The sequence below is a fragment of the Psammomys obesus genome, unplaced genomic scaffold (assembly GCF_907164565.1).
Source record: "Psammomys obesus unplaced genomic scaffold, mPsaObe1.curated_primary_1811, whole genome shotgun sequence".
Classification (NCBI taxonomy): Eukaryota; Metazoa; Chordata; class Mammalia; order Rodentia; family Muridae; genus Psammomys; species Psammomys obesus.
The window spans coordinates 464329-492227 of NW_026590654.1; the positions used below are offsets into that span (position 1 = coordinate 464329).

Consider the following 27899-nt stretch of genomic DNA (forward strand, 5'->3'; position numbering starts at 1 on the left):
GAATATGTTCTGTCATGACCGCTCTGGAAGTATGAAACCCATTTATTGGAGTGATGTGACTGTTATCCAGGATTGTTAAGGTTATTTTTATAAGGCTATGATTGTTTCTTAGTTTTTCTTAACCAGGCTATCACACAAATAATTGAGACTATTTTATATTTGTTTAATAATAAGCATCACACACAAACAAATGAGCAGTTATTACTCTATTTTTAACCCTCTAGGCTAATTTGGCTTGCTCCCAGCTTATACCCCAGAAATACTTGCACTTCATAGCTTTCCTTGCTGAGCCCGCTCTCCTTTCCTCCAGGTCATCTGCCCACCACTGAATTCCCTTTTCTCCTCTAACTCCTCCTCCCCTGGATGGCAGGAAGTCCAGCCCTAGTCTCTTCCCTGCTCATCGATTGGCTGTAAGGCGCTTTAATTGCATACCAGGGGACAATTGGAGAGCAGTGTTTACTCAACATTAAGAGAGGAGGGTCTCAGAAAAAGGATTGCAACCAGATATGGGGAGGAGGGTACAGAAAACAGCATTTGAAGTACACAATAACCTTATGCTTACACAGGACTGCCTTGTGCCCATGATTTAGCATCTTTGCCTTCAGCCCATTTCAGATTTGGAACAAAGAATCTGACTTTGTCTCCACAGCCATGCCGTGGGATGCTGGCTCTCTTTGGAATGAGCAATGCCTGAAAAGCCACTGCCTTGCCCCAGTTGGGTAGACGGCTGTGGTGCAGAACCACACTTGAGTTGCATTAACGTGGCTGTACGAGGCGCCAACTGAGAGTGTGTCCTCTTCCTGATATGCACGCAGCTGTCAGCAACACAACTGGCCTATTGCAAGGTAACACCTGGACTATCTGGTGAGGCTCTCAACATGTAATTGCCAGGATTTAGAATGTGTTGCTCCTGATTCAGCCTGCTTGCTTTTCCCAGAAATAGGTATTTCCAGACATCTTGATCCTAAGGTTTCCGGGCAGTGTGACTTCTTCCTTTATCCCCAGAGAAATTGGAAAAGCTTTACTTTTCTTTTTCTTGGACAACTCAGCCACCCTCTTTCCCGAGCCTTTTGTTTTTGGCTCTTGTAGTTGTCACTGTGACAGCAAGATCTACCCTAGAGAGTTGCCATGAAGACTTGTGTGCATGGATTCCAAGGCCTCTTAATGTACATTATGCATGTTCTTCATGAAAATTTCATGCATGTTCTTCAAGTCCTTCCGTGAGATAACTGAAGTGAGACAAAACTACCAAGGACACACACACACACACACACACACACACACACACACACACACACACACCAACCAGGCTTCTTTCTTTAGAAGACACAGGCTTTGGGAAGTCCAGGTCTAAGTTCTAAGACCACAGAACAAATCTTTGCTCTAGCCTCCAGATCCAGTCTGTGGCCTGACAGACCTGGAGTGGTCTGCCACACTCTGACCTTGCAAGAGTGTAAAGCCTGGATGGCAAAGACCCAAATTTGTGTCCCTCTATCTCAGGCATTTTCATTTCCATTTCCAGGGTACGCTATACATTTTACTACAATTTCTTTTACCAGCTTAAAATTGCTCCTTAAGAAAAATGTTCACCATATCTTCTAAGAGGACTTGACTCTTTGCATTCATGTTCCTTCCTTTAAATCACATGTCCAGCTGCCATTCTGTTACCCTGCATTGGATGCTGGTAAAACTTAAGATCTACCCAGGAATCAGGCACCTGACCAGGGCTGTTTTCAATAACTCAGAATGAACTGTGCCAGGGGGCTGTGCATTTTAACTTCATTAACCTGATGAATCCTGCCCTCTGGTAACGGCTATGGCCACAGATAGTGAGATTACTATGTGTGTCTCCAGGAAGTTTGTAGTTGCACAGTATAGTTTCTCCTAGCTTTGCGAGAAGGTTATTGCTATTACTAAAATTCCCAGGGACTGCGAGTGCGTTATCATCTGAGTTCTGAAATGAAGCCTTTAGGGGAGGAAAGGCTTGAGCCCTGGCGGGCAGCTGGACAGGCCCCGCTCTCTGGCCTCTGGGTGAGGGGATTTGCTGCTTTTAGATAAGATTTGATGTAGTTAGACGTTGTCAGCACGCCCTGGTACAACTGCAATGCCCTCCTCTAACTCTGCCTGGAAAAGCAGCTCTCGTGACCCTTTCCTTCCCAATCACATGGGAAACGATGTGTCCAGAGCATCATTCCTTGTAAAAGGCACTCAGACACTGGTCTTCACAGACACGAGTCGGTGCAGGGCAGGCCTTAGGGTGCCACGTGGCATAAGGTTTAATCACAATGGGCGACATGTTTACAAGTGTATGCTATATTACAAATGTATTTATTCACATGAATGCTATATGGGGACATATTTGCAGGAAATAAGTACTTGTCGTGCATGGGTTAGATTATAATATCAGTTACATTATAATTGTATGATAGTATAGTATAATTAGGTTAGATTATAATAACAATGACTTCCAAACATCTGAATAGAAGGAATGGGTTAAGCAAGCGTCACTCATCCATTTTTCGCTTGGCTTTGTTGTCCTCTTATATAATTATTCGTTTGATCACTCATTCAAGTCTTGAACAGTCATCACACTGGATGAGGAAGACATACTGTGAAAAGCTTTTGGTAGCTAGAAGTTGGGCTGAAAACTGTCATACACATGGGCTTATGTATTATGCATTTCATGGTGTTTTGATTGGCAGAATGCATTAAAATAGTTTATTGAGGCGTAATGTGTATACAGTATAATCTGATGACTTAATAAAAATTAAATATCATATAATGTTTGCTAAAATGAAGGCTAATTCACCTTAAGTGTGTACTGTGATAAGGTAATGCATACAGTCATGTGGTCATTACTAGAGGAAAGAGGAACAATTATATGGTCCTTTCCCCAGATCCTCTCCTCTGGGGGATTCCCATGCCACAGCAACCCTGTGGAAGTCAGGGTAGAGTTTTAGTCCTCTCTCTCTATCACTTGGCTTTTGGGGATCCAACTCAGGTTCATTGGTGGCAAATACCCGCTGAGCCATCTCACAGGCTCCAAAATCTTAATCTTGTGATATTAAATCTTAAGACTTTCCTTTACAGATTCCATTGTCTATGGTGTTCCTATATCTGCAACTCCTTTCCTGTAGGCCACCTTCTCTCCATTCTTTACAAGCTTTGTAAAGCAGAACATCATGAATTTTATGTTGTTGAGCACTGGTTTTATTTCTTCCTTTTATGAATGCTGAGGTTTTTCCAGGCAAACAGTTAAATTACTTGTGATTCATTTTACCTTTTAAATACTTCCTTTGAGCTTATTACAGCAGCCCACAGCCTTTGCTTAGAGCTAATTTAGTGCCACTTCTCTGGCACCATTGTTCTTATTTTTTTGCTTGGAAGGCTTGTTTTCTAAAAATATTGACAGGGAGGAAACATTGTACTCACACAAATTTCTTTCTGGTGCCCTCCCAGCTTCTAACTAAAGAACTATCTTTCTTTCTTTCTCTCTCTCCCTTTCTTTTTTCTTTTCTTTTCTTTCTTTCTCTTTCTTTCTTTCTTTCTTTCTTTCTTTCTTTCTTTCTTTCTTTCTTTCTTTCTTCTATTTGTGACACAGTCTCAAGTGACCCAGCTTACCCTCAAACTGACTCATACCTTCAGATGACCTTGGATTCCAGCTCTTCCACCTCTACCTCCGAAGTACCAGGACTAGAGGTGAAAACCACTGTCTCCATGCCAGGAGGCAGCAACTTCTTTAAGATTTCTCAGTGAGACCACTTTCAGTTTTTGAAAGACATTCCTTCTGGATATAAAACTCCAGAAGGTAGATTTTTCTTGCTGTAGCTCTATTTTCTCGTGGCTTATATTGTTTCTTAGGTGAACATTGCTGTCATTTTGATTCCTGTTCCTCTGCAGGAATTTTTCTTTTGCCAGCTGCTTTGAAGGCGTGCTCCTCATCCTGGCTGGAAACAGTTTGATTATGGAGATGTTGTTGTAATTCCCTGTCGCCTGTACTCAGCACTACACATCTCTGGGATCTGTGGCTCACTCTCCATTAGATTTAGAATTTTTTATTCTTTTTTTTTCTTTAACCGGTTTTTCACCCTGTTTCTATCCTGTTTTTGTTTGTTTGTTTGTTTGTTTGTTTGGACCTGTTTCTGATATATCATCAGATATATCCCTGTTGCTCTGTTCAAGTTTACTGACTCTTTCTTGGCATTGAGTCCTAGCGAGCTTTAATTGTCAACCCAACACACTCTAGAGCACCGGTTCTCAATTGCTTTGGGAGTCAAATGACCCTTTCACACGGGTTGCCCAAGACCATCGGAAAACACAGATATTTATATTACTATTCTTAACAGTAGCATAATTACAGTTGTGAAGTAGCAACAAAAATAATGTAATGGTTGTGGGGGTCACCACAACATGAGGGACTGTATCAAAGCATCATAGATGTAGGAAGGTGGGAACCACTAGTCTAGAGCCATTTGAGAGGAAAGTTTCCATAGAGGAACTGACTGGGTCAGATTGGCCTGGGGTGTGTCTGTGGAGGACTGTCTTGATTGTTGATACAGAAGGGTCCAGCCCACTGTGAGCAGCACCATCTCTAGTCACCTGGACTATATAGTAAAGCCAGCTGCACAGGTGACTTAGAATGAGCAAGCAGTGTTCTTCCACGGTTCCTGCCCTCACTTCCCTGAGTGAGAGTTTATGACCTGAAAGTGTGAGACAAATAAACTTCTTCAAGCTGCTTTTGATCAGAGTGTTTTAGCACAGCAATAGAAAAGAAACTAGAACATACAGTATGGTTTTTTAAATCCTTTTTGTTCTATTTTGTTTTCACTTCTGATAGAACTTTGGGGGTTTCCATTTATTTATTTGTTTTTGTTTTTTCAAATCAGGCTTTCTCTGTGTGTAGCCCTGGCTGTCCTGGAACCCACTCTGTAGACCAGCCTGGCCTTGAACTCACAGAGATCTGCCTGCCTCTCCCTCCCAAGTGCTGGGATTAAAGGCCTGAGCCATCATGTCCAGCCTCCATTTATTTTAAAAATTTATTCACTTTGTATCCTGCCAGAGCCTGCTGACAGAGTTGAACAGTCCTTGAGTGGGGAATGAGGACTGAAAGAAAGAAAAAAACAAAACAAAACCAAAAACCAAACAAGACACTACACATGGGATCTGTTGGAGAGGGCTTCCAGTAGAAACTAGGCTCCCGGTTTATTCCACAGTTCCTTTTTGTAGTCAGAGCAAAGCACCTTGATACAATGGAGTTCATCAAGAAGTCAAACTTGTTTACCTCAAACACCTGTCTGAGTGATCCTTACACAAACAAAAGGAAGTGAACTTGGCAAAACATCCTGCCTATCCCTGACTCCAGGTGAAGGGCAGGGTGAAAACATGTTTTTCGCTGAGAACTCAATAATAAAGCAGCCTGACAGACAAGTGGTTTTCCACAATATCCCAATTGTAGCCCCCTCTCTCTCTCCTTGTCCCACCCTCCCTCCATGCTCCCCCCTATTCCCCACCCCTGGTCCTCAGAAAGTGGGAGCCCTCCTGCCTTTCTATCTGACCCTAGCTTATCAAGTCTCCTCAGGACTGCCTGCATCCTCTTCCTCTGTGGCCTGGGTAGGCTGCCCTGCCAGAAGAAGTGATTGAAGAGTGGGCAACAGAGTCCATGTCAGAGATGACTCCTGCTCCCCATACTAGGAACCCACATGAAGACGGAGATGCTTATCAGTCTGATAGCTACTCTCCATGCACGGTCCATTTATTATTTTTTCATAACATCTTTTCTTCATCTATGCTTTTCTTTCTTGTGACCATAATCAACAGAGATTTTTTTTTAATCAGTAGTTTTGAATTCCTTTACTGCTAATTCCATTTTTGTCATTTTAGTAGCTTCTTATAGGCCAGTTATTTTTACAGATATGATCACACATTTTCCTTCTTATTTGCATTTGTGGTAATTTTTGACCCGATATCAGATGGGTAAGGGTTGGGCTGTTTCATATTTCTTTAATGAGGCTAACACTCTAAAGCTGTGGTGACTATAGTCAGGGTTACATGGGTTTGGAAGGAGCCTGTTGGACTTCCTCCTCAAGCCTCAGAGTTTCTGCCTTAGAGCCCTTGGATTGGTCCACTAAGAGCTGTTTCTGAATGATCATGATGTAGACTCTCCTTGCTAAGAATTGCTAGGGCTAGAAGGAATTTTATAATCAGCAACATCATTCATTCATTGTAGAGTTAATGATTTTGGTTTGGGGTGTACGTAACTGAGTTGCTTTCTGGCTGGAATGGAAGCTATGGTCCTGGTATACTCAGAACCACGATGCATTTTTTTCACAAAATCTGTATACCTAAGGAAGCTAAGCAAGAAGGAGGACCCTGGGTAAGATGATCAATCCTCACTCAGAAAAGCAAATGGGATGGACGTCTAAAGAGGAAGAAAACAGGAAACAGGACAAGAGCCTATCACAGAGGGCTCTGAAAGGAGAAACTTGTTTTTTGAGATGATATGAATTTCAGATTTGTTCAGGGGTGGAGGTCCTTGTTACACTTAAATTCTTTATAAGAATTCCTATAGTTATGAGGTTTCAAAATGTATAGGGAAGCCAACATCACAGGCAAACAGAACTCATCAAAGCTTGAAAGTATTCACTAATGATCTAACCACTTGGGAGAGGAATACTTAGCCAGACAACCACTGGTATATGACTCAGTTCCCTGTGTCACGGCCTTCTGTGGCTTGTCTCCTGCTGATGCCCAGATGTCACTGACCCTCAACAATAAAATACAAGATGGAAGACTCCATGAAACCGAAGAAAATACTGTTGGAGTCACATCGAGGTTTCTGCCTAATGAGAGTCTGGCAAAGTTAACCTGGTGAGTAACTGAAGGAAGAAATTTTAGTATAGGTAAGGTCAGGACATCGTCCCACACCGTAAAAACACAATCAAGGGGAAGTACTGAGAAAACAAATATCATAGAATTGTTTTTCTACTTTCTTTATGACCATGCTGGCACTGTCATATATTTCATATTTGAAAAAGACGACATTTCATGCAAAGTATCTTTTTGAACTTTAAGAAGGCATTATTGTGATTCAGCCTGGGTTTTGTTAAGTATAATATAAATTTACTGTTCATAATTTTTTTATTTACAACAGTTCCTATAAAACTTTTAATATTTAGTGTGAATTTTTGCTGTTAAGGGATTGACTTATTTATTTGTACACATGTATAAATTGTATGCATTTATAGTATACAACGTGGTGGCTTTGGCATTTGGATGCACTGTAGCATGCCCAACTCAAACTACATGAGGCACAGTATCTCACATACGTATGTTTTGGTGGTGAGAACACTGAAAATGAATGCTCTAAGCAACAGTCAAATGTGCTGTATTAAGTACTTTTCTCATCTCTGCCACCTGGCATGAAACAGCTTAACATGGGAAGGGTCTACTGTGACTCCTGGGGCGAGCCTGAGGCAGGTGGCCAGCCACATTGCATCCAGTCAGGAAGCGAAGAGAGATGAATGTTATTTTCTCTCTCTCTCTTTGTTCGGTATAGGCTTTTGGCACCAGTTTAGTGTGGGTCTCCCTTCCTCAGTTAAACCTCTCTGGAAGGGTCCTTACAGACATAGCAAAGTGGGCATCCAATGAAGTTAATAATGAAGAGTAGCTCTCCTGTATGCATTGCTAGTATGCTTTGGTAGCTCAGCCCCTTAGCAAACTGGAGAGGAAAGGACATGCCCTAAGAATGACTGTTCCAGCACGAGGACTGTAAGATGATATCTGCCTATAGACCAGGTACTCGAGGAACCTCTGGTTCTGACCCAACAGCACTTTTAGACCATTTCTATGGTGAGAAAAGAACAGTACTGAAAACCCTAGGATGAAGGTCTTTCCATGGTGGCTCTGGGTTTTACAGCACCTGCCACTCTTTCTTTCTTCCTATGTGCCTCATCTCCTCATGCTGCCTTGCTGCTCTTTGATGGGCTCTCTCCTTCCTGATTCTGAGACCTGCAGTTAGCAGTGACAATAATCTCAGTAGTTATTGCTGTTACTGTCCTTCAGCTTTCTAGCAACCAAGTGTGAATTCTCATGCAACCATCTTGGGGTGCAAATAGAATCACTTGTCTTTTGCTTTGCATCTCCAGGGATTCACTGGAGCTATTTTTTTCTTCTAAAATGATGATTATATTTCTTTTTCTATTTACTCTCTCCTGACTTTTACACTTATGTATCCTGGAGGTCTTCTCAGTACTAAGTACTCGGGACTAATTCTTGACCTGTATGTAGGTCAAGAATTGGAAAATAGAACGAGTCTGTTATGGCAACACTAGTTTTCAGACTATGGCCCCTCCAAAATGAAGCTTCATTGCCCCTGTGACTCGAGTAGGTGAGACTTCTGAGGGTGTCTGCAGTGGGAAGGACTCGCCAAACAGAGCCCTTCACAGTTTACCAGACCAAGACAAATGCATTTCTTTATAGCCTATCGAGTCTGCGATACTGTGTTACAGCATGATTCATTTTACGTCTCTGGGTGGCTTCCTGTTGAAAATGTCCACCTGTGGGCAATGCTTCTAGGGTGTTCTTTTTCATCTAGATATGCCAGGACTGGCTGACACCACGGGTGCAGATTATTTTAAAGTTACACACACATCTTCAACCAACTGCTCTGAGAGCAGCGGCTCTCAGCCTTCCGGATGCTGTGACCCTTTAATACAGTCCCTCACATGGTGATGAGCTCCAACCATAAGCTTTTTTTGTTGTTGCTACTGCATAACTGTAATTTTGCATCTACTATGAATTGTGATGTAAATACCTGTGTTTTCCTATATGGTCTTAGGACATTCCTGTGAAAGGTTTGTTTGCTGCCCCAAAAGGGGTTGTGACCCACAGACTGAGATCCACTCTTCTAGGGTGATCTCTGTGTGAGGAAGCTATGTGTGGAGGGCCTTCAGCCTCTGTTGTACATGCCATCTCTGTCCTGTCCACCTCACCCTCTGTCCACTGAGTGCTGGAGCTGAGCCAGGATCTCCAGCCCTAGCTCACTGTTTAACCTTAATGGTGGCATGATCCTGGGACTTCCCTCATACTAAGAGATTTTAGTTGTATGTGTTCAATAACTTCTCAAGAAAATGAAATCTGGAAGAGGAAAAGGTACTTGGGACACTAATGCAAATTTGCCTTTTGCAGCTCAGAAAAAAATAAACAAATGAAAAAATCCCCCCAAAACCAAAAACTCGATCCAAAACCATTTCTGTAAAAGAAACACACATACACACAGAGAGAGAGACAGAGACAGAGAGAGAGAGAGAGAGAGAGAGAGAGAGAGACTGAGAAAGTTCTTCTTGAATGAGGGCCCCTTCCACTGGCCCAGAATTGAGAGCAGGCTCCTTGAATGACTCCCCTCTTAACTCTGTAATGCTTTTGTAAAGCTCACCCGTTCTGCCTGAGAACTATCACATGCTCTTCCTAGACTGTTAAATATACCTCAAATATACACCGTGACTTTTTTTTTTTTTTTTTAAATCTTTGGATCCCTTTCAGTTCTCTGCACATAATAGGCATTCAGGGAATATTTGTTGAGTTAAAAAATAAAAACAAATGTCCTGACCTGATTGGATGGGGAACTCTACCCAAGGCCAAAGAGAAAACCAGGAGGCGGGGTGGGGTGGGGAGTGGCGACTTCGGCACGCCGCAGGTAAATACGGGTGTTGGGGGTGGTGAATGTTGAGTTCGCAGATGAATTAAGGCATTCGACAGCCTTGTAAATAGACTACTGTGTATTTATATAAATGGCACACTTAGCTTGTAGTTCGAAGGAGCTAAAATAACTGTGAAAAATGAAAGAGCCCATCAGTCAAATGCTTGTTTTGCCTACGTGAAAGTCAAACAACCAACAGGGCCGATTTTTTTTCTTCTTCTCTGAATTGGAGCTTTGTCCATGACTGAGGACTGCAGTACAGGCTCCCGACTTAAGGCACTGTTGACTGTTCCTAGGCTTCAGCCAGCGTTCTGCAGGGTCCTGTGTGAGGAGAGGGTGGAGCACGGAGCAAAGCAGGCTTGCTGAGCTGTGCAGTTTGTTGGCTCAGTAACTAGCTGCGAAAGTGACTGGTTGGAGTTTAGTCAACAGGGCTATTAGGTTAGTGTGTCTTCTTCCAGGACATTAAAGAGAGAGAGGCAAGGAGGGCAAAAAGGGAAAATGGGCACGTGTTATCCCTTCTCCATGGCTTTTTTGAGACAGGAGCGGGGCTTTCATGGAAGCCTGGCTGGCCTCAAATGTGCTATGTAGCTGAGAATGACCATGGTCTCCTGCTCTGTTCTCTCTCCCAGTACTGGGATGCCTGGCAGTGTGCAGCTCCTGGTTTTCACGTTGCTAGCTCTTTAACTCAGAGGCAACTCTACTTCTTTAGTCGCAGAAGAGATAGGCACAGTTACACGTGTACATATGAACTATTCAAACACACCTCAAAATGGAGCGGGGGAGATGGCTCAGCAATGAAAGCCATCGCTTCACTGCTCTTGGCTAGCTGCTCTTTCAGAAGTCATAGGTTCAATTCCCAGCCCACATATGATAACTTAACAACCATCTGTAACTCCACTTTCAGAGGACACAGCACCCTCCTCTGGCCTCTGTGGGCGCCAGTCACACACATGTTTATAGACATACATGAAAGCAAGATATCTATATTAATAAAATAATTTAAAAAAATTTAAAATCCTTGATGGTTAACTAATGCATCCCGAAGATGTGTAGGCAGTAACCCCAGGCATCTGTGAGTGCATGATGGTACATAGAAGTGAGAGTTCTGGTGGCAGATTAAATTCAGGGTTTGAGACAGGAGCTCATCCTGGCTGATCAGGTGCCCCAGTGTGATCCATACAGAGGAGGTAGGGGTAGAAACCAGGGACGCTGAGGGCAGGGTCAGGGGTTCCAGTCAGAATCTGACTTGGAGATGCCATGTTGATGCCTCTGAGACAGACGACAAGGCCACAGGGCACAGATGGTCAGCAGTTTCTAGAAGCCAGAAAAAGCATCTTCCCAGAACCGCTACCAAAAACCCACAACCCCATCAATATGCTGATTTGAAACTCTCTGACCTGAGCAGTGGGATACCTTTGTGCCACCTTGTAGAACTGGTAGAGCAGCAGAAGAGAGCTGCTACCGGGTCCTTCAACCCCTTAGCAGGGCATTCTCTAAATTAGCTGGATGAATATATTGTAGTAGGAATATTGTTTATATTAGCATTAAATAATATTAAAAAGACAAAAAGCAGGAAGCCTTTTTGCTGTGGAGTAGTTCTGTAGTCTAGGAAGAATTTAAATAATACATGGCAGGGGCTCTTTTCCTTTGCTGTTGACTTTCTTCTGCATGAGTCATTGTCCTGAGTTTTGGAAGCCTGCTTTGACAGGGTCTGTTTAATTGAACTTAGGCACTGTAATTTACTGACACACATCACTGAACACAAGGAAAACACAAGTGTCAGTGTGTGCTGTAATTGAGAGCAAGGCCTGTTCTCAAACCTTCGGTCGGACCCTGCTGGAAATGCCCCGCCCTGCTGGACATGCCCCTGCCCTGCAAGGCTGGTAAACACACAGATAGAAAGCTATAAACCCATCCTTTCTGTTATAGAAAAGACACTTTCATAATATAAAATCTCAAAACCAATTCAGAGACATCCAAAAGGTAGACTTATTTCTGAAATATTCTTTCAGAGTGGTCTCAGAGCCTTTCGTGTTGAAAGCTCTTACATGGGAACACATATCAAAACAAATTCAAATCTCTGCCAGAATTTCCATTTCTTCCCAATGTGATAAGGATGAAATTGCAGACAGCAGTGAGATAAAAACTGTTGAAGTGCCTGGAGAGAGCACCACAAAGCAGGGTACATTCCTCTCCACTGAATGGTGGAATGACAAGGCACAAAAATTAACAGGTTGTGCACTTCAGAATAAGGGACTTTGTGGAAGAGATCATCACCTAGGTGACAGGTGCACAGAGCTGGATTAGTCTAGCAAGGCGGGAGCTTGGCAGAAGCGGAGAGATGGAAACAGAGGCTTGGCTGCTTCCAGCAGGCTCTAGGCTACTGTGTTGGCTGTCTCCCACCTGTCTTCAGCTCCGTAGACAAGCCAGGTTTCTCACTTGCCATGGCACAATGTCCGGCTTCAGGGCTCTGTTGGGACTCAGTCTACCTCTTCTCTTATACAGTCTTCCTTAAGAACTCCAGTAGTGACAGTTAGGGTTAGAGCCCCTTCTAGCTGCAAGGATAATACTCATGTGTCTCCTGCTACAAAGCAGTGTTAGGTCAACCTAACCATCTTCTCCAGCTTCCGGTACTGGTACTTGCTTAACAGAAAGAGCCATGTCCTGCTCACCCTGTGTTCTCTGTGTGCCTTAACAAAATACATCACATCAATGCTTATGAAATTTTTACCAACTGAATGGACCATGAGCATTGTTTTGCTATTTTTGGAGCAAAGCCCTTTTCATTCTTTTTTTCTTTGTCCTCCCCCTTTCCCTCTCTTCCTCCTGTTTCTTTGATTACAGTGTGTGTGATGGTTTGATTGAGAAATGCCCCCATAGGCTTACGTGTCTGAATGCTTGGTCCCTGGTTGCTGGTGCTGTTTGGGGAGGCTGTGGAACCTTTAGGAGGTGGGGCCTTTGCAGAGGAAGCACGTGGCTATGGGAGTGTCTTCAGAGCTCATAGCCTGGCCCCACTTCATTTGTTTTCTCCACTTTCTGCCTGTGCTTGCAGATGTGATCACTCAGCTTTCTGCTCTGGCTGCCTGTGCCACACTCCATGCTACCCCTCAGCCATCCACAACCCCTATTACAAACTCTTCCTCTGGAATAGAAGACAAAGTAAGCTTTCTTCCCCAGTTGTTTTACATCATGGTATTTGATCACAACAGCAGAAGTAGCTGAGGCAGTATGTCTACCAGATGGATCCTAGAGGGGCCAGGGCCTTCCATGCCTCAGGGAGAGATGCTGCCCGGGACCGACTCTCCTTTCTCCTCCTGCCCACATCCTCAGCGCCTTCACAAAGTCTTTCACGTAAAGCCCCTGGCACTAGCCCTGCTCTCAGCCTGTTCCCTCTGGCAAAGGCAGGCTTCTTCTGACTGCTCTCTGACAGCACCAAACGTGCCCATGGTCACGCTCTTGTAACATATAACCAAAACCAAGGGCTAAAAACCCAGAAGTTTATCCTTCCAGGCCTGAAGTCAGGTGGTGTCAGTGGGACAATCCTACTCAGAAGGAAGAGAAGCTGTTCTAGGCCTTTTTCTTAGCTTCTGCTCTCTGCTTGCAGCCCTTGATGGTCCTTGGCTTGTGCTTCTTCTCTTCCTGTCTTCCCATGATATTCTTTCTGTTTACCTGTGTCTCCCCTCTTACATAGATGCTAGTAATGCTCTCTCCAGGCTGCCCTCATCCTACCATATTTTAATTATATCTGAAGGCTCTATTTCCAAACAAGGTCACACTCACAGACTCCAAGGCTTAGCCTCACAACATACTGCTTTAAGGATCTCAGTTCAGCCCATATCAGGCCTTTCTCCAGAAAACCACACTCAGCTTGCTTAGCCTAGGGTACATTTGAGGTGTTATCTGGCCCCCGTGACTATTGAGTTAGTCACGAGTAAGGTGAATGCAGGAAGGGAAGTGTGTCAATCGCCTTTCCATCCCCTTGGCAAAATGGCTAAGAGAATTAATTTTCACTGAGTGAAGGCTTGTTTTGGAAGTTTCCATCCACAGTCAGGCCTGTGGTATGGTAGCACATTATAGCAAGGGTATTATAGCATGAAGTGAAATTGCTTACCTTATCACTAATCAAGCAGTGAAAAAAGAAAAAGAGGAAAGGACCAAGGTCCCACAATCGCCTTTGAGGGCAAAGGCCCAAGTCACTGTGAGAAGATCCCACCTATGAAGGTTCCACTGATGTCAAGTAGTGCAGCGAGCTAGGGGCAAAGTATCCACATGTAGACAGGCTGCCAGGAGAGCTCAGTGCAGAGCAGGAAGCTTGCGGCAAGAAAGCACATTCACAACAAGCTGTCAGCATCTGGGGCTGGAAGCCGGGTGAGCCTGGTCCTCACGAGTTGAGGGGAGCGGAACAGAGAGGATCCCTGAGGTCAGAGGATCTCAGTGGGCCACATGCGGACCTCCATGCCCTGCCCGCTGAGGACAGACTTCAGCCTGACTCTGAGCGCAACTTTCTTTCTGCCCCAGAGAAAAAGTGGCTTCCTGTCCCTATTCTTCAATTCCTAGTCCCCTCCGGACCCCACTCCTGGAGTCACTGTCAGCTTGCGTCTGGCTGGACAGGTTCTGCCTTGAGACTTTTCAGGGACTATATATTGACATATTTTGGTCACATTTCTTAGTTTGCATGCTGATTTGGGCTGTGTGTCTGGCTCTCCTCAAAACCCATAAGCCCTCATGTGAAAATAAAAATAATAGGGCCTTTGGGAAATGACTAGGGTTTGCGTGTAGGGGGGTGAGTGTGGTACATTTTAATAGGAGGCTCTCTAACCTAGACCACCTTCTCTGTTCAAACGGGAGCATCGGAAGCTTAGCTTCAGGACTGGGGATGCCCTGAGGCTACCCTCTGCGTTCTGGGCCGTAGCTCCCATCAGACCTGGTAAAACTCAGAGGAGCTCAGCATTCTATGGGCAGCGGCTGCAGCTATAGGGGCCTCAGCCGAGCTGGTGGGCAGGGAGGGTATGCTGTGCCACAAAGGATGGACGCCTTTGTGGAAGGGGAGAGTCTAACGGTGCCGTCAGCTCGTCTCCACTCCAGGGAGCCAGGACATCAGTGGGTTTGTGCATTCTTGTTTACTCACTTTTAAGCTGCTTCCTGGTAAGAAGAGGCAGCCCACACTGGCTCACAGATCTTCGCTGAGTCTGTTCCAACTCAGAGATGTAGCAGGCCCTCCTCAGGCATCAAGGAAACCTCTCTGCTCGTGTAGCTGAGGTTGTAAGTACCACCCAGGGCTGCTCTTAAGTCTGGCAATGGGTCAAAACCCTCTTTTCACCCTTTCACAGAGCGAGTCTCCCTGGTATATTTTAAGTTGGCGCAGTCAGCAGAACCCGCTCACGTTTCTGCATCTGAAATGGCCAGAGGTAATGTGGCATCTTGCTCGCCTCCCTTGGATCACAATTGCTTCTGTAGCTCTTGCTACACAGGAAAGCTTGTTTACAATTGAATCAGACATGGAATTTCAAGTTACATCTCTGAGAGGTAACACAGCTACACCATCTAGATGTAGACATGTTTAAGCTGTTGATGGGGAAGAATTTTTAATCTGTTCATCTTAAAGAAAGCATGGTTCACACCTATTCCCAGCCCCCCCCACCCCTGTGCCTCCAAAAAGAAACCAGAATCAATAATTTCAGATTACTAGGAACGAGTAAAGCATAGGGTACTTAACTTTTAAATTACTTTATTTATTTATTGGTTGATCAAATGATTTATGGGGTGGAGGTATGCGTGTGCGTGCCACAGCAGGCACGTGGAGGTCAGAGGACAGCCTGCGGGAATCAGGGGCCCTAGGGATCAAACTCGGTTGTCAGGCTTGATGGCAAGTGTCCTCACCCACTGAGCCATCTCACCACCCCACGCTCAGAATAATAATGAAAGTAAGGATTGGAAGGGCAACACCAAGATCCGATAGCCATTATATCACTTCCCAGACTGGCTCTGCTCAGCTTTCTGAGAGAAACAGAAAATAGAAACAAAAGTATTTACCTTCTCAGAATTCATTATCTAGTCGGGAGATAAGATCAGGGGAAATTATAGTAGTTCCCCTTTTTATGGGGGCAAAGTAGATTCTAAGATCCCAGTGAAACTGCATGAGATAATACCAAACTCTCTGTATCAGCCACACATTTTGACCTTGTAGCAGATATTTAAGAGAGACAATTAAAGAGAAAGAACTATGTATTTTGGGTCACAGTTTCAGAGGCATCAATACAATGGCTGGCTGGGTTGTTTCTGGCTGATGGTGGCAAGATGTAGCTGAACAAGTCACTTCCCTCAGTGCAGCCAGGAAGCAGACAAGACATGAATGCTCTCCTGGCCATCTGCTTTCTCTAAGTAGCCCCATGGCTGAAGTCTGTCCCGCTTCAGTATGCCATGAAATTTATGCACCAATGCCTGAACTGATCTGTGATGAGGACGGAACTCTGATGGTCCGATTGCATTTCGACATTGCGCATCAAGACTTCCACACACGAGTCTTCTGAATACTTCATATACAAACCATAACATCTCTACAGACTGTAGTTTTCCCCCCTATACATATAGACCAATAAGGTAATTTTAATTCATAAATTAGGCACAACAATAGATTAATAATAGTAACCAATAATAAATGTAAGATCAGTTGTAGCAAAGGTTACATGAAGGAGGCCTCTCGCAGTATCCTGTGGGGCACTCACTTAAATGACAAGAGGAGGAGGTGAATGGCCGAGATTTTGTGATGAACAGTGAGGTACCTACATAAGGGTCACGTGAACATAGGACTGTCATGACTCATTCATTGCTCTGATGACCAAGATGGCTACCAAATAACAGCAATAAGCAGACAGGTTAGGAGCCAAGCAAAGCATATACACATGGCAAAGAGATGACTCATGTCCTGGGCAGGACTAAATGGGGCTATAGAATTTTATTACGCTGCTTAAAATAGCAGGTTATGCAGGTTAAAGCATATTAGTTATTTCTGGGATTTCCCATTTAGTATTTTCAATCTGTAATTGACCATGAATAACTGAAAGGATGGAAAATAAAGTTGAAAAGGAAGGGGGAGCCATAACATGTAGTATTAATAGTATCTATTAACTTATTAATTATTAGTTAATTTTTGAGACCAGCTCTCATTATAGCCAAGATTGATCTTGAGCCTGGCCTTGAACTCCCAAGCCTCCTGATTCTGCCTCCTAACTGCTGGGACCACAGGAGTATACCACCATGCCCAGCTTCTAAGTGAGATTTTAAAGGAGCTCTATTTTGCGGTAATCTTCAACAAGAGTCATTGGTCTGCATTGAAAAGGGGAGGCTGTTGCTTTAGTCCATGATAGTCAGAGAAGTCGGAACTAACCAGGGAAGTGAGTAGTTGGCAGGGGAAGGGAAGGAGGTATTTCCAGGTAGAAGAAAGTAGAGAGAAAAAAATTGATGCACTTGGCATGTATCAGCTAGGAATGTCATATAAAGCTTAGGCACTTATCTGTCATGTTGTACAAATACTCTGAAAAACAGAAAAGAAGGAATAAAAGTTTGCTCTTTGCAGCCTGAGCTTTGTAACAGCTGCTGAAACCTGAGCTCATTTTATAGCAGGAGGATTCAAATACTCACTTTATTGGAGAACTACATGTACAGTATTGCTCACAGCTATACTAAGATAAAAACTATTTTAAAAACCAGATTTTAAAGACTGATTCTTGTGTAATTTTTTCAGTAGGACTTTATATATATAATATATTTAATACATACTAGATATTAATATATTTAATAATAAATATTTTTCTATTTTAATATATATTTAATTTAAAATACTCCTTTTTGCTCAAAGTGGCTTGAGCATCTCACATGAAAGGAGATGAAAAAACAGTTACATAATTATACACCTTTATTCTGGCCTTCCCAGTCCCTGAAACAGAACTTCAGTTAAAAATGGTGGCATTCTGCATCGAAGGCTTTCTGTTTGCTTCTGTGAAGGGTCAGTGGGGATGAAGTATAGATATTCCTTCCTCAGGCGTGTATTACTGGCTTCTAGCAGGCAGATCTCACACAGATCCTCAAGTCCCTGAAGCTTGCTTGGCATCCACGGTCCTCCTTGGTCATCTTGCAAATGGTTCGACATGAATCTTGTAGCAGAACTTAAGAGAGACAATTAAAGAGCTACATAAAGCGAAGCCTGCAAATGGTGCTTCTGAGGGAGTTGTAACTGCCCTTTTGATGTCTCCAGAAACTTCTGCCCATGGTAGGATGGAATAGAGATGACTCAGTAGGGATTTAAAACCCAGAAGGCATTTCGGCACTTTTTCCCAAAAGCTCGGCCTGGTTAGGTTCAGCACTCTGCCCTGACCCTGGCATTTTAGGAGGGCACAAGATCACCGAGTTACCAGCTCGCTGAAATGTGAGCGCAGACCCAGAAGTTCATTCTTCATGGCTCAATACACCCATTGTGCGTCTGTGTATGTCTCTGCTGTTCTCGGGGGTGCTGTAAAAGGCCTGTGTGTATATGCTGGAAGGATTGAATGGGTATGATTGAAAGGATTGCGTGTGGCAGAATTGCCGCTTCTGGGGAAGCAAAGGATCAGGAGGCTAAGTTTCCAGGGCTCAGCCCAAGGAGCCCAAGGCTCAACAGCCCAGCGTGTGTGGGAGAAGTAGGGAGAGACAAGCCACAGAGAAAAGGGGATTGAGGTGTAGAAGCAACAGTGATCACAGGCTCTCAGTAGAGATGGGGTGATGAGGGAAGAGAGATGACTGTCTCTGTGATGGCTTTGCCCATGGACACTCTGTTCCCCTCCCCACCCTCCTCTCCCACCAGGCTAACGTTCTGTGCTTCATGTGGTAATTGTATCTTTCATTGGCTGTGTTCTGCTACTTTGACCTGGCAGTTGCTGGCAGGTCTGCTTCTCCCAGGGCCAGCTAATTCCTAAAGCTAGGAAAGTCCTCTTCTGGGAGCCTGCTTTCCCATTCCAAAGCAACTAGCCCAGAGCCCACATTCCAGCAACCTCTCTTTATCAGGCTGTCAGCTTGGCGTCATTATCCAACTTTTCTAATCACCCAGGTCAAAGGGCTCAGAAAGCCAGGGAGAGGCACTGTAATGACTCAGACTACTCACTCCCTGCTTTGTCAGCTCCTTGCCACAGAAACCACCATGCCAGCTTCTGTTTGCAGTACCTTCCTCTCCATCTACCTCTTGACTGACCCTGGTGCTTCCCTAGGGCATTGGATGCTATACCGCGTGGGAGCCCAGACCTCTTAAGAATGAATTTTCAGATCTCATGATCTGTTGGCCATACCACTCCTAAATAATGGCTGCCCGTGAGCCGGGACCCTACTAGAGGCAGGCAGCCATCATTCTATGTCTCTTACCTCCAGAATCTCCTTGTGCTTTCCACTGAGGACGCCATTCCGCCCATAAATCAGTTAGAGGAAACTAAACTGAAAATGAAGGTGGAGCTAGCGGGCAAAAATGTACGTGACATACATAGCCTCTGGAATGACTTAAGGCTAAAGTGGACCCTGAAAATCTGCTCTCTCAGTCGTCCCATGTTTGGACCGGAAGTACAGACTCTGTGAAATTAGAAAGTAGCTTTGAGATTAGTTGGCCTGTGTCAAGGAGCTTGACCGTGGTCTCACAGCTAGGTGAATGGCAGATGTGGGGTTTGGATCTAGGCCATGTGGTCTTGGAGCTCATGCTTACCCATTGTGGTGTCTGTTACAGTAGAAAGAGCCTGTGGGGGAGCCATGGAAACCCACTCATGAGCTCTGGCTCTGTCAGTATTAGTCATGTGACTTTGGGCTGGGTATATAAGCTAAGCGGGTCTCTGCAAGGAGTGTGATCAATATAGCCACCTCTGATTTAAGTATTTATATTCACTGGATTTGATACACTCTGAGTCAAGTGAGATGATTTGAGGACAGAGAAGACAGTGGTTGTGAGAGCACTGAGCACAGTGCCCAGTAAATAAGCGGGTGGTAGGCGAGCGTTAGTGTCCTTTCTCATTCTTCAGCAAGGCATCGCTAGTCATTGCGCAGCTCTGCCCTGCCTTTTCCGCAGTGGCTCATACAAGGGTAAAGTCAGGAAACTGGAGAATCTGCCGCTAGCAAAGTTTTAACTTCTGAGTAGGACTATAGTCTGAGCTGACATCTAGTCAACTTTGGTCCATTTTGTACTGCTCTAACAGAATACTTGAGACCGGGCACTCCATGAGGAAAAGTGGTTGAGTTAGTTTACAGTTTTAGAGACTGAAAGTTTGAGATTGGGTAGCTGCATATTCTCAGTGTCTGGTGAGGGTCTGCTGGCACCATCCCAACGTGGCAGATGGCTTCTAGTGTGGAACACGTGAAGGGGCAAGTGACAGCCTCAGACGGGAGAGGTAGAGAGCTGGTCACAGGCTTTGCACCAGCTTGCTGTCACAGCTACCAGGCCAGTTCTGGGAGACCTAACCACGGCTTCGTTCTGCGGGATGGCCTGTGTGGTCTAGTTGCTTTCCATCAGCCCAGCCAGGCTCCACCTCTTTCAGTTCCCATCATCTCTCAGTACCGTTCTACTAGAGAGCAAGCTTCCTTTGGGGACTAGCCGTCTCTACATGCCCGCAGCCCATATGCTGTGGTGCACTCAGCAGGGACAACAGGGACACGTGTCCACCCAGGTTGGGAGTGTCTCCCTGACATGGGAAGCATCCTGGTTCCTCAGCAGGACACCTAACCCAGGGCAGGCTTTCAAACCACTGCTGCAAAACTGTGGCTGTTGCCTGCATTGTCCCCTCAGTGCCTGTTCTGTTCCTGTCAAGCGTCCACAAGATGACTGTCGCAGGGCAAAATGACAAGAGGCCCTGTGAAAGGCTCTCAGCTGAGAATGCCAGTCACTGGGTGAGGGTTAGTGAAAGCAGGGTGTACATGCCAGGCTTTCTGACAGCCTATGGAGGAAAGAAAGGGAAGAGAGGGGGAGGAGGAGAGAGGAAGAGAGAGGAAGAGAGGGGGAGACAGAGAAGGGGAGAGAGAGAGGGGGGGAGGGAGAGGAAGGGGGAGAAAAAATTCCCTCATTCTGTCTCTCCTCTCCCCTCGCCTCTCCTTGTGTCTGCTTACCCCCTCCTCTCTCCTCCTGTAGCCTCTTTCCTCCCTTCCCCTCCTTCCTTTTCCTTCTCTCTCCTCTCCTCTGTTCCCCTTCCCTCCTTCCTGTGACCTTCTAAGAGAGAGGATAACATTTCCAAACCTTTAGCAAAACTGAAAATGTCCAAGTTTATGAAAATATTATTCCAAAGTGGATCTGAGAGATAAAAATCACCTTTCTGTGGCTTGAGTCTAACTGCCTGCGGACTCTGAACCATGACTGCCTGCAAAAGCGATAACGGGCTTTTCTTGAAAACACCCTGCTACAAACCACAGCTGTCGTGGGACCACCCAGCTGCCTTCACATTTACTGTCCGCCTGCCGACTATTGGCCTTGGTTTGATCTTTTTGGAAACATGGCTGCAGTTTCCCGAAGCTGAAGGCATCGTAACAGTCATGTCTAAGCTGTCACCATGCAGCACAGTCAGGTTACTTTGGAGTCCTCACCAAGCTTCATCCATTTTGCTGTGGGCCCTTGAGAGCTGACTTCTGAACTTTGGAAGGCTTCGGAAAGAATTTTTTTACGAGCCATTTTTGTCACACTATGTTCAGAGAGAAATACGCACATAAGATCTTTTGTATGTATCAATTGCGCGACTGGGCAAGTCATTCCTCAGGCATAAACGTCAGCTTTCTCACATACCCCGTAGTAGACCTCATGTTACAGGTGGTGAAGGTGAGAATTCGAGGCACTGATTTCCTTACCCAGTGATGAACCGTAAGTGGACGTGATAGTCTGGTCGTAGTCTGCCTTTAGCAGTGTTGTGTGGAAGGGAAGAATCGTGAACACGTCAGCAAGCAGTTCTGAGGGAGTAGAAGTCATTTTCAATGATCTTAACTGTTTCCAAAGGAGGACCGGAGCCTGAAAAGATAGTTCAGCAGTTAAAAGCACTAGCTGCTCTTCCACATAACCAGGGGTTCGATTCCCAGCACCCACAAGGTGCCTGTAAAAGTCCTAGGGGATCTGATGCCCTCTTCTTGCCTCCACGGGCACTGCGTGCGTGTGGCACATTCAGGCTAAACATTTATACATATAAAATAGAAATACATAAAATATTTTGTTACAAAGGTTTTTGTTGAGGCAGTGGTTCTCAACCTTCCTAATGCTGCAGCTTAATAAAACTCATCTCCCAACCATATAATAATTTTTGTTACTACTTTGTAACTGTAATTTTCTACTCTTATGAATGGTGATATTTTCCACCCCAGGGAAAGGCTCATTTGACCCCCTCAGGAGTCACAGCCCACAGGCTGAGAGCCATTGTGTTAAAGGGAAGGGTGATGACCTTTGTGTCCCCAATAGCTTGAAAAGCTTAGAATGAGATGTGCCAAGCTTGTGTGTGATGATTTGCTAGGGAAGGCTCTGTGGTTAGAGCTCTTGTCGCCACGGCAGCATGAAGACTGGAGTCTCAACTCACACAGAGGCCAGGTGTGCCCGGTGGCTCACCAGTCATTCCAGTGTTGGGAAGGCAGGGACACCGGGTTTCCTGAGCACACTGACTAACCGGAGGGGCTGTACCATCCGGCTTCGCGTTTAATTGAGAGCGCATGCTCCATGAATAAGAGTGCTGGGGAAGACTCCAGATATCAGCCTTCCCCCCACACACAAACACATACATACACACCATACACACAACACACACACACACACACACACCATACACATAACACACACATACACCATACACACACAAACACATACACACACACCATACACACAACACACACACATACACACAATACACACAACACACATACACCATACACACACAAACACATACACACACACAACACACACAGCACACACATACACCACACACACACACACACAAATACACACACACACCTTACACACACACAAACACACATAAACACATACACACACATACAGCATACACTCACATACATATACACACACACACATACACCACACACACACACACACACACACACACACACACGGAAAAAAAAACCAAACAGGAAAGGCCTTAGCAACTTGACAGTCTTTCCAAAAGTTTATGTCTCAAGATAGAGGTGGATGTTGGTCATTAAAATGACTTCATCAGCGCTCCAGGGGCAAGCATAGAAGAGTTGTAAATTTGAGGCCATCGCTACATATAGAGATATATGATGTTTCCTGTGATCAAATAAAGTTTAGAATATACGGACGTGGATGGTTAGCCGGGTGTTTGAGGTTGTGTTGTTGGGATTTTTTCAACAGTGTGCTGTAAATGCCAAATAACCAGTTATCTGGAGAAAAACTCTGCTTTGCAGGATCTGCTGATTTCTGCGGTGTAAATACTCCCACCGTGGATGGCTTCTAGCCGGCAGCATGGTGCTGATGGTCACCAGAGGGGCAGATCCCAGCAGCACGCTGTGACCCAGCACATGTGCACGGGGACGACGACGAGGACACTAAATGGAGCTTCAAGAGCAGACGCGAGTTAGCTGCCTGCTGCTGTAACAAAATGCCTGACTCTGTCAACCTAGCCACAGGAAAAGTGTATTTTCGAATCACAGGTTTTTGGAGCTTTTAGTTTGTGGTTGAGGGGTTTCATTGCTTTTGGAGTTTGTCAGGGAGAAAGTTTGTTCACCTCATGGCTAAGAATAACAGAAAGAGGAGGAGGGAGAGGAAGAGGAAAGTAGGCCCTACTGTCCTCTTTGAGGCCGTGTCTTCAGTGACCGCAAACCTCTCTCTAGGCTCTACTTCTTACGGGTTCTATGTCACCCCAGTGGCACTGCGTGAGACTCCAGGCCTTCACCACACAGGCCAGGAACGTCTAACCTTTAGACAATGTCAGCCTCAAAGTTTACACTTGAGAACCGAGAAACCAAGTCACCAAAAGCTACCGCGTGACACCCCATGGTGCTTTAAGTCAGTTTGTGTTTTTCGTTAGGCTGCATTCGCAGCTGTCCTCAGCGGTGTGCACAGGCCTTTGGGGGACACTTCGGATCTGAACTACTGCAGCACACAAGAGCGAAATTTAGTAATTAGCTGTTTTCGATAAGTCTCACATTTGTTTCTAACGGAAGTTAATGTAAGTTTATGTAATTTAATACTTAATAATGAGTGTGGATAGCAGTGAGCTCACAAAATTCTTCAAAATTTTAACAACTGACTTTTGCACGCTAGAACAAGTCTTTCCAGAGCACCAACTGCTTACGATCCCCCACAGAGTTGAGAGGGTAGGAGCACATTAAGTAGTGCTCTACAAAATTACTTGAGCCAGGACCTTTCTTCAGGTAGTATTTTATGGGATCTGTGCTCTGCAGAGAATACTTTAGAAATTGCTGATCTGCCTAACTTGGCCCTTTCTTCTCTCTCATTTTTCTTTGTTTTCCAAGCTCCTGTGTTTTCTTTGACTGTTCACTGGGAGCTCAGCATACCACAGTTCTACTAACTTCGACTCCATAAAGATTTATTGGGCTCCTGTTATATACAAAATGTTACACTAGTACTACAGAGAGTTCTCGATGACTAAGACTCACCACCCTTGAGGGACAGATGCGTATAGAACCACGATGGAGAGCAGCATATGGCTAGGACACAGGAGAAGCAGAAGTATTAACTTTCCAGGTTCAAAAGAAATAAAACAATCACATCAGGTTGCAAAGAGTTATGATGGAGAATCAGGAGCTACTCAGCTATGAAGGGGCCTGGAGGCTGGCTGAGCCTCCTGCGCTAGACTAGAAGAGGAAAGAAGAGCAGTCAATGCGTGTGCCTAGCCACAAGGGCATCTCCACTCCGGGTCTCTTGCTTCATCCAGCAGACCCACTGGGAGGCTCCAAAAAGCTTATCTTTTCAAAAGTTTACACAATTTTATCAATAAGCAGACAGAGCACTTGTTGAGATATGAGTTGGCTATTGGCATTTGCTTTTCTCTGAGTCCTCTGCTCATGGCACTTGTTGGCTCTTCTGTGGATTTTGTTTGTATTTTTACTGGTTTGGAGGGAAGGGATTTGGAGTAGCCTATCTTATATACTGCAGCTAGCTGAAGCTCTTTCTCCTAGACTAGCATCTCTCTTTTAATTTGTCATTGTCGCCTTCCAGAGGCAATGCAGAGTTAATTGCTGAGGCTTTCTCCACTCCTAAACTCCTGGTATGGCCTTGGTCAAGTTAGTTCTCCAATCTGCATCTGGTTCCTTATCTACATATCAGGATTCGATAACTTCTTCATTTTAGTGGTGTTAGGAATGAACATACACTAAAAACTTCTTCTTTCCTGGATGAAAATATGTATTGTTTTCACTACTTAATACTCTATCAATCTATTAGAAACATGTATTAGTTTCATAATAAAAACGTACTACATATGCAATGTAGGTATAATACACATACACACAAATCATAAGGATACCCCAACGCAGAGTACCAAAAGTTTTAGAATCTCTGAAATAACGCAGTACTTCGTTTTCTAAATAATATTGTATTTTAATAAAATAAAATGCATTTTCTGTATTCCTATCCTATGTCATCTGAGTACTTAAATTCACTGCAGCTTTCTTAAATAATTTTATCTAAGATAGAAAGAAGTTAAAATTTCCCAGATCCACCATGAAAATATGGCTCACAGCTCAACTAAGCAGGGCTCACAGGGGCTCACCAAGACCGCAGTGGCAATCGTGGAGCCTGCGAAGGTCTGGCCTAGGTGCTCTGCATAAGTAACATCTTGTGAGGGTTGGCGTTCTTGTGGGACTCCTCATAGTGCAGGCAGAGGCTGGCTTTTACGCTTTAGCCTGCTCTGGGGCCCTTTTCTCCTGCTGAGTTGCCTCATCCATTCTTGATGTGAGAATGTACGTAGTCTTATCGTGGCTTGTTACACTATGTTTGGTTGATATCCCTGAGAGGCCTGCTCTGCTCTGAAGGAAAATGGAGGAGGAGTGAACCCAGCGGAGGGGTGAGGTGGGGGAGGGGCTGGGAGGAGTGGAGGAGGGGAAACTGCTATTGGGATGTAATACATGAGAAAAGAATAAAAAATAGAAAGAAAAAGAAAGACAGAAAGAAGATCAAATAAAATAAATACTCCAGATAAATTCCCATAGTGGGTTAGGGTATCTGCAAATAGAGCCTTGAGCCCAGCCTGACCAGGGTCATCTTTGGGGGTGGGGCGTTCGCTTAAGAGACGTCATGGACGCAGTAGTGAGTCCCATGTCTCAGCCATGACTCTGTTATTTATTCTGTCCCAAGAACAAAACAAAACAAAAAACCCCTCAGAGGTCATGAAGAAGTCCATGTTCACTTTGTAGCCATTCCATTTATTTTTACTTTTGTGGGCTGTCTTAACCAATTTCATGCTGCTATAACAAAATCCTTGACACCGTGTAATTTATAAAAGGCAGAAATTGACTTCTCATAGCTCTGGGGACTGGGAGGTACAAGACCAAACTGTTTATCAGGATGTGTGTCTGGTGAGGCTTGCTCTGCTTCCAAGATGATTGCTGCGTCCTCTGAGGGGAGGGGTGCTGTGGCTCCAGGTTGAAGAAAGGAGCAAGCCTTGGTTTACGTGCTTCCTCACCATCCTTCCCTGTGAGCGGAGGCTCACACACCACCACTACAGGGATTACATTTCCACATGATTGGTTTTTTTTTTTTTTGTTTTTTTTTTGTAGCAGAGACAAACATTAAAACTGTAGAACGTGGCTGGGGAAGTCCAGCGGCATACATAAAGCCCTGGGATCGATCCTTCGCAGTGTATAAGCCAGGCATGATGACACTTGCCCGTTATCCTGGCACTGGGGGGTGAAAGCAGAGCTTTCAAAAGCTTGAGATCACCTTCAGTTGCATAGTAAGTTTGAGTCGTATCATAACACCCTTTCTCAAAAAAAAACAAAACAAAACGCTTCAAAATAGCACAAACACACACACACCACCACCACCAAACAAAAACCCAAAAGCAACCACAGAATGAGCCGCTGTTTGGTCACCTACATGCTTGGTAATTGATGAAAATTGATAATTTTACTGGCCTCCTATTAGAATTGCATAATATTCCATGAAATCATAATTTTGCATTGCATTCTTGAAACAGGCTGCGAAACCACAGCATGAAAGCAACGAGGAGCGTGGGTTTGGAAGAGGCAGACCCGTTGAGGCCATCTTCCTGAGGTCTGGAAGCAAGGAAGGAGTTGGCAGCGGAATTTGAAAGCTCAAGAGAGCTTCGGAACAGCAGCTCCACAGCCCCATTTCCAGATTTGACTTATGTTATGTTCGAATGAAACGTCTTGCTTCCTGAGTGCTGCTTTGCCCTCCCTTCACCACAGTAGCCACTCTTCTTCCAAAGCCATCAGGGAGAATTTGCTTGGTGGTCAAAAAGGCATGAAGGTCTGGCGTTGCGCAACATTCTTCAGCAAGACGGTTGTGTGCAGAAAGCCCTCCGACAACTACCGGAAGGAAGAAACTGAGTGAGTGCGCCAGGGTCAGCAACCGGCTGCTGCTTAGGATTTCCTTGTTTTGTATTTGTATATGCATGTGTGCCTGTGTGAGCTTCTGTGCAGAAGGTTCACGCATGCAGGAGCTCACAGAGCAGAAGAGGGTGTTGGCTATGGAACTGGAGTTTCAGGCGGTTGTAAGTTGCTGATGTGGGTTCTAGAAATCAAACTTTGGTCCTTTGGAAGAGGAGCCAGTGCTCTTAACTAGCGAGCCATCTCTTCAGCCCAAGCTCTGTCTTTGGAGAATAGATCATTATGTGTTAACTCCTCTGTGCTTCCAAAGGGCTTTGTCCATGCTCTTATTAATGTGTGTATCACATCCTGTTTACATTTTTCTATTCATCTTTGCCAATAAACTAGACTTTCTTTCAGGGCTGAGATAAGATTTTTCATCTTCATACTTTCAAGGCCAAACACAATGACTGTGTACAGTAAGCATTACATGTTGGCTGAGGAATAAATGCATAAGCCAGTGCCTGAAGTCTGCTCATGATCTGATCATACAGTTACATGACCTACTGAGGGCTGAGCTTTGTTGGTAGAGTGCTCGCTCAGGACACGTGAAACCCTGTGTTTCATCCCCAGTACACAAATACTAGACATGAAGACACAGATCTGTAATCCCAGCATTTATGAAGTA

The 27899-nt window shown here is 44.7% G+C and overlaps 1 long non-coding RNA gene across 1 annotated transcript in view; it reads left to right on the top strand.

The window, feature by feature from the left end:
• Window positions 1-693: 693 nt before the first annotated feature.
• Window positions 694-27899, top strand: part of LOC129677460 (uncharacterized) — a 31331-nt gene continuing 4125 nt past the window's right edge. The window contains exons 1-2 of the long non-coding RNA XR_008720201.1: window positions 694-845; window positions 26860-27232. This is a non-coding gene — a long non-coding RNA (uncharacterized LOC129677460). The remainder of the gene's footprint in view (window positions 846-26859; window positions 27233-27899) is intronic.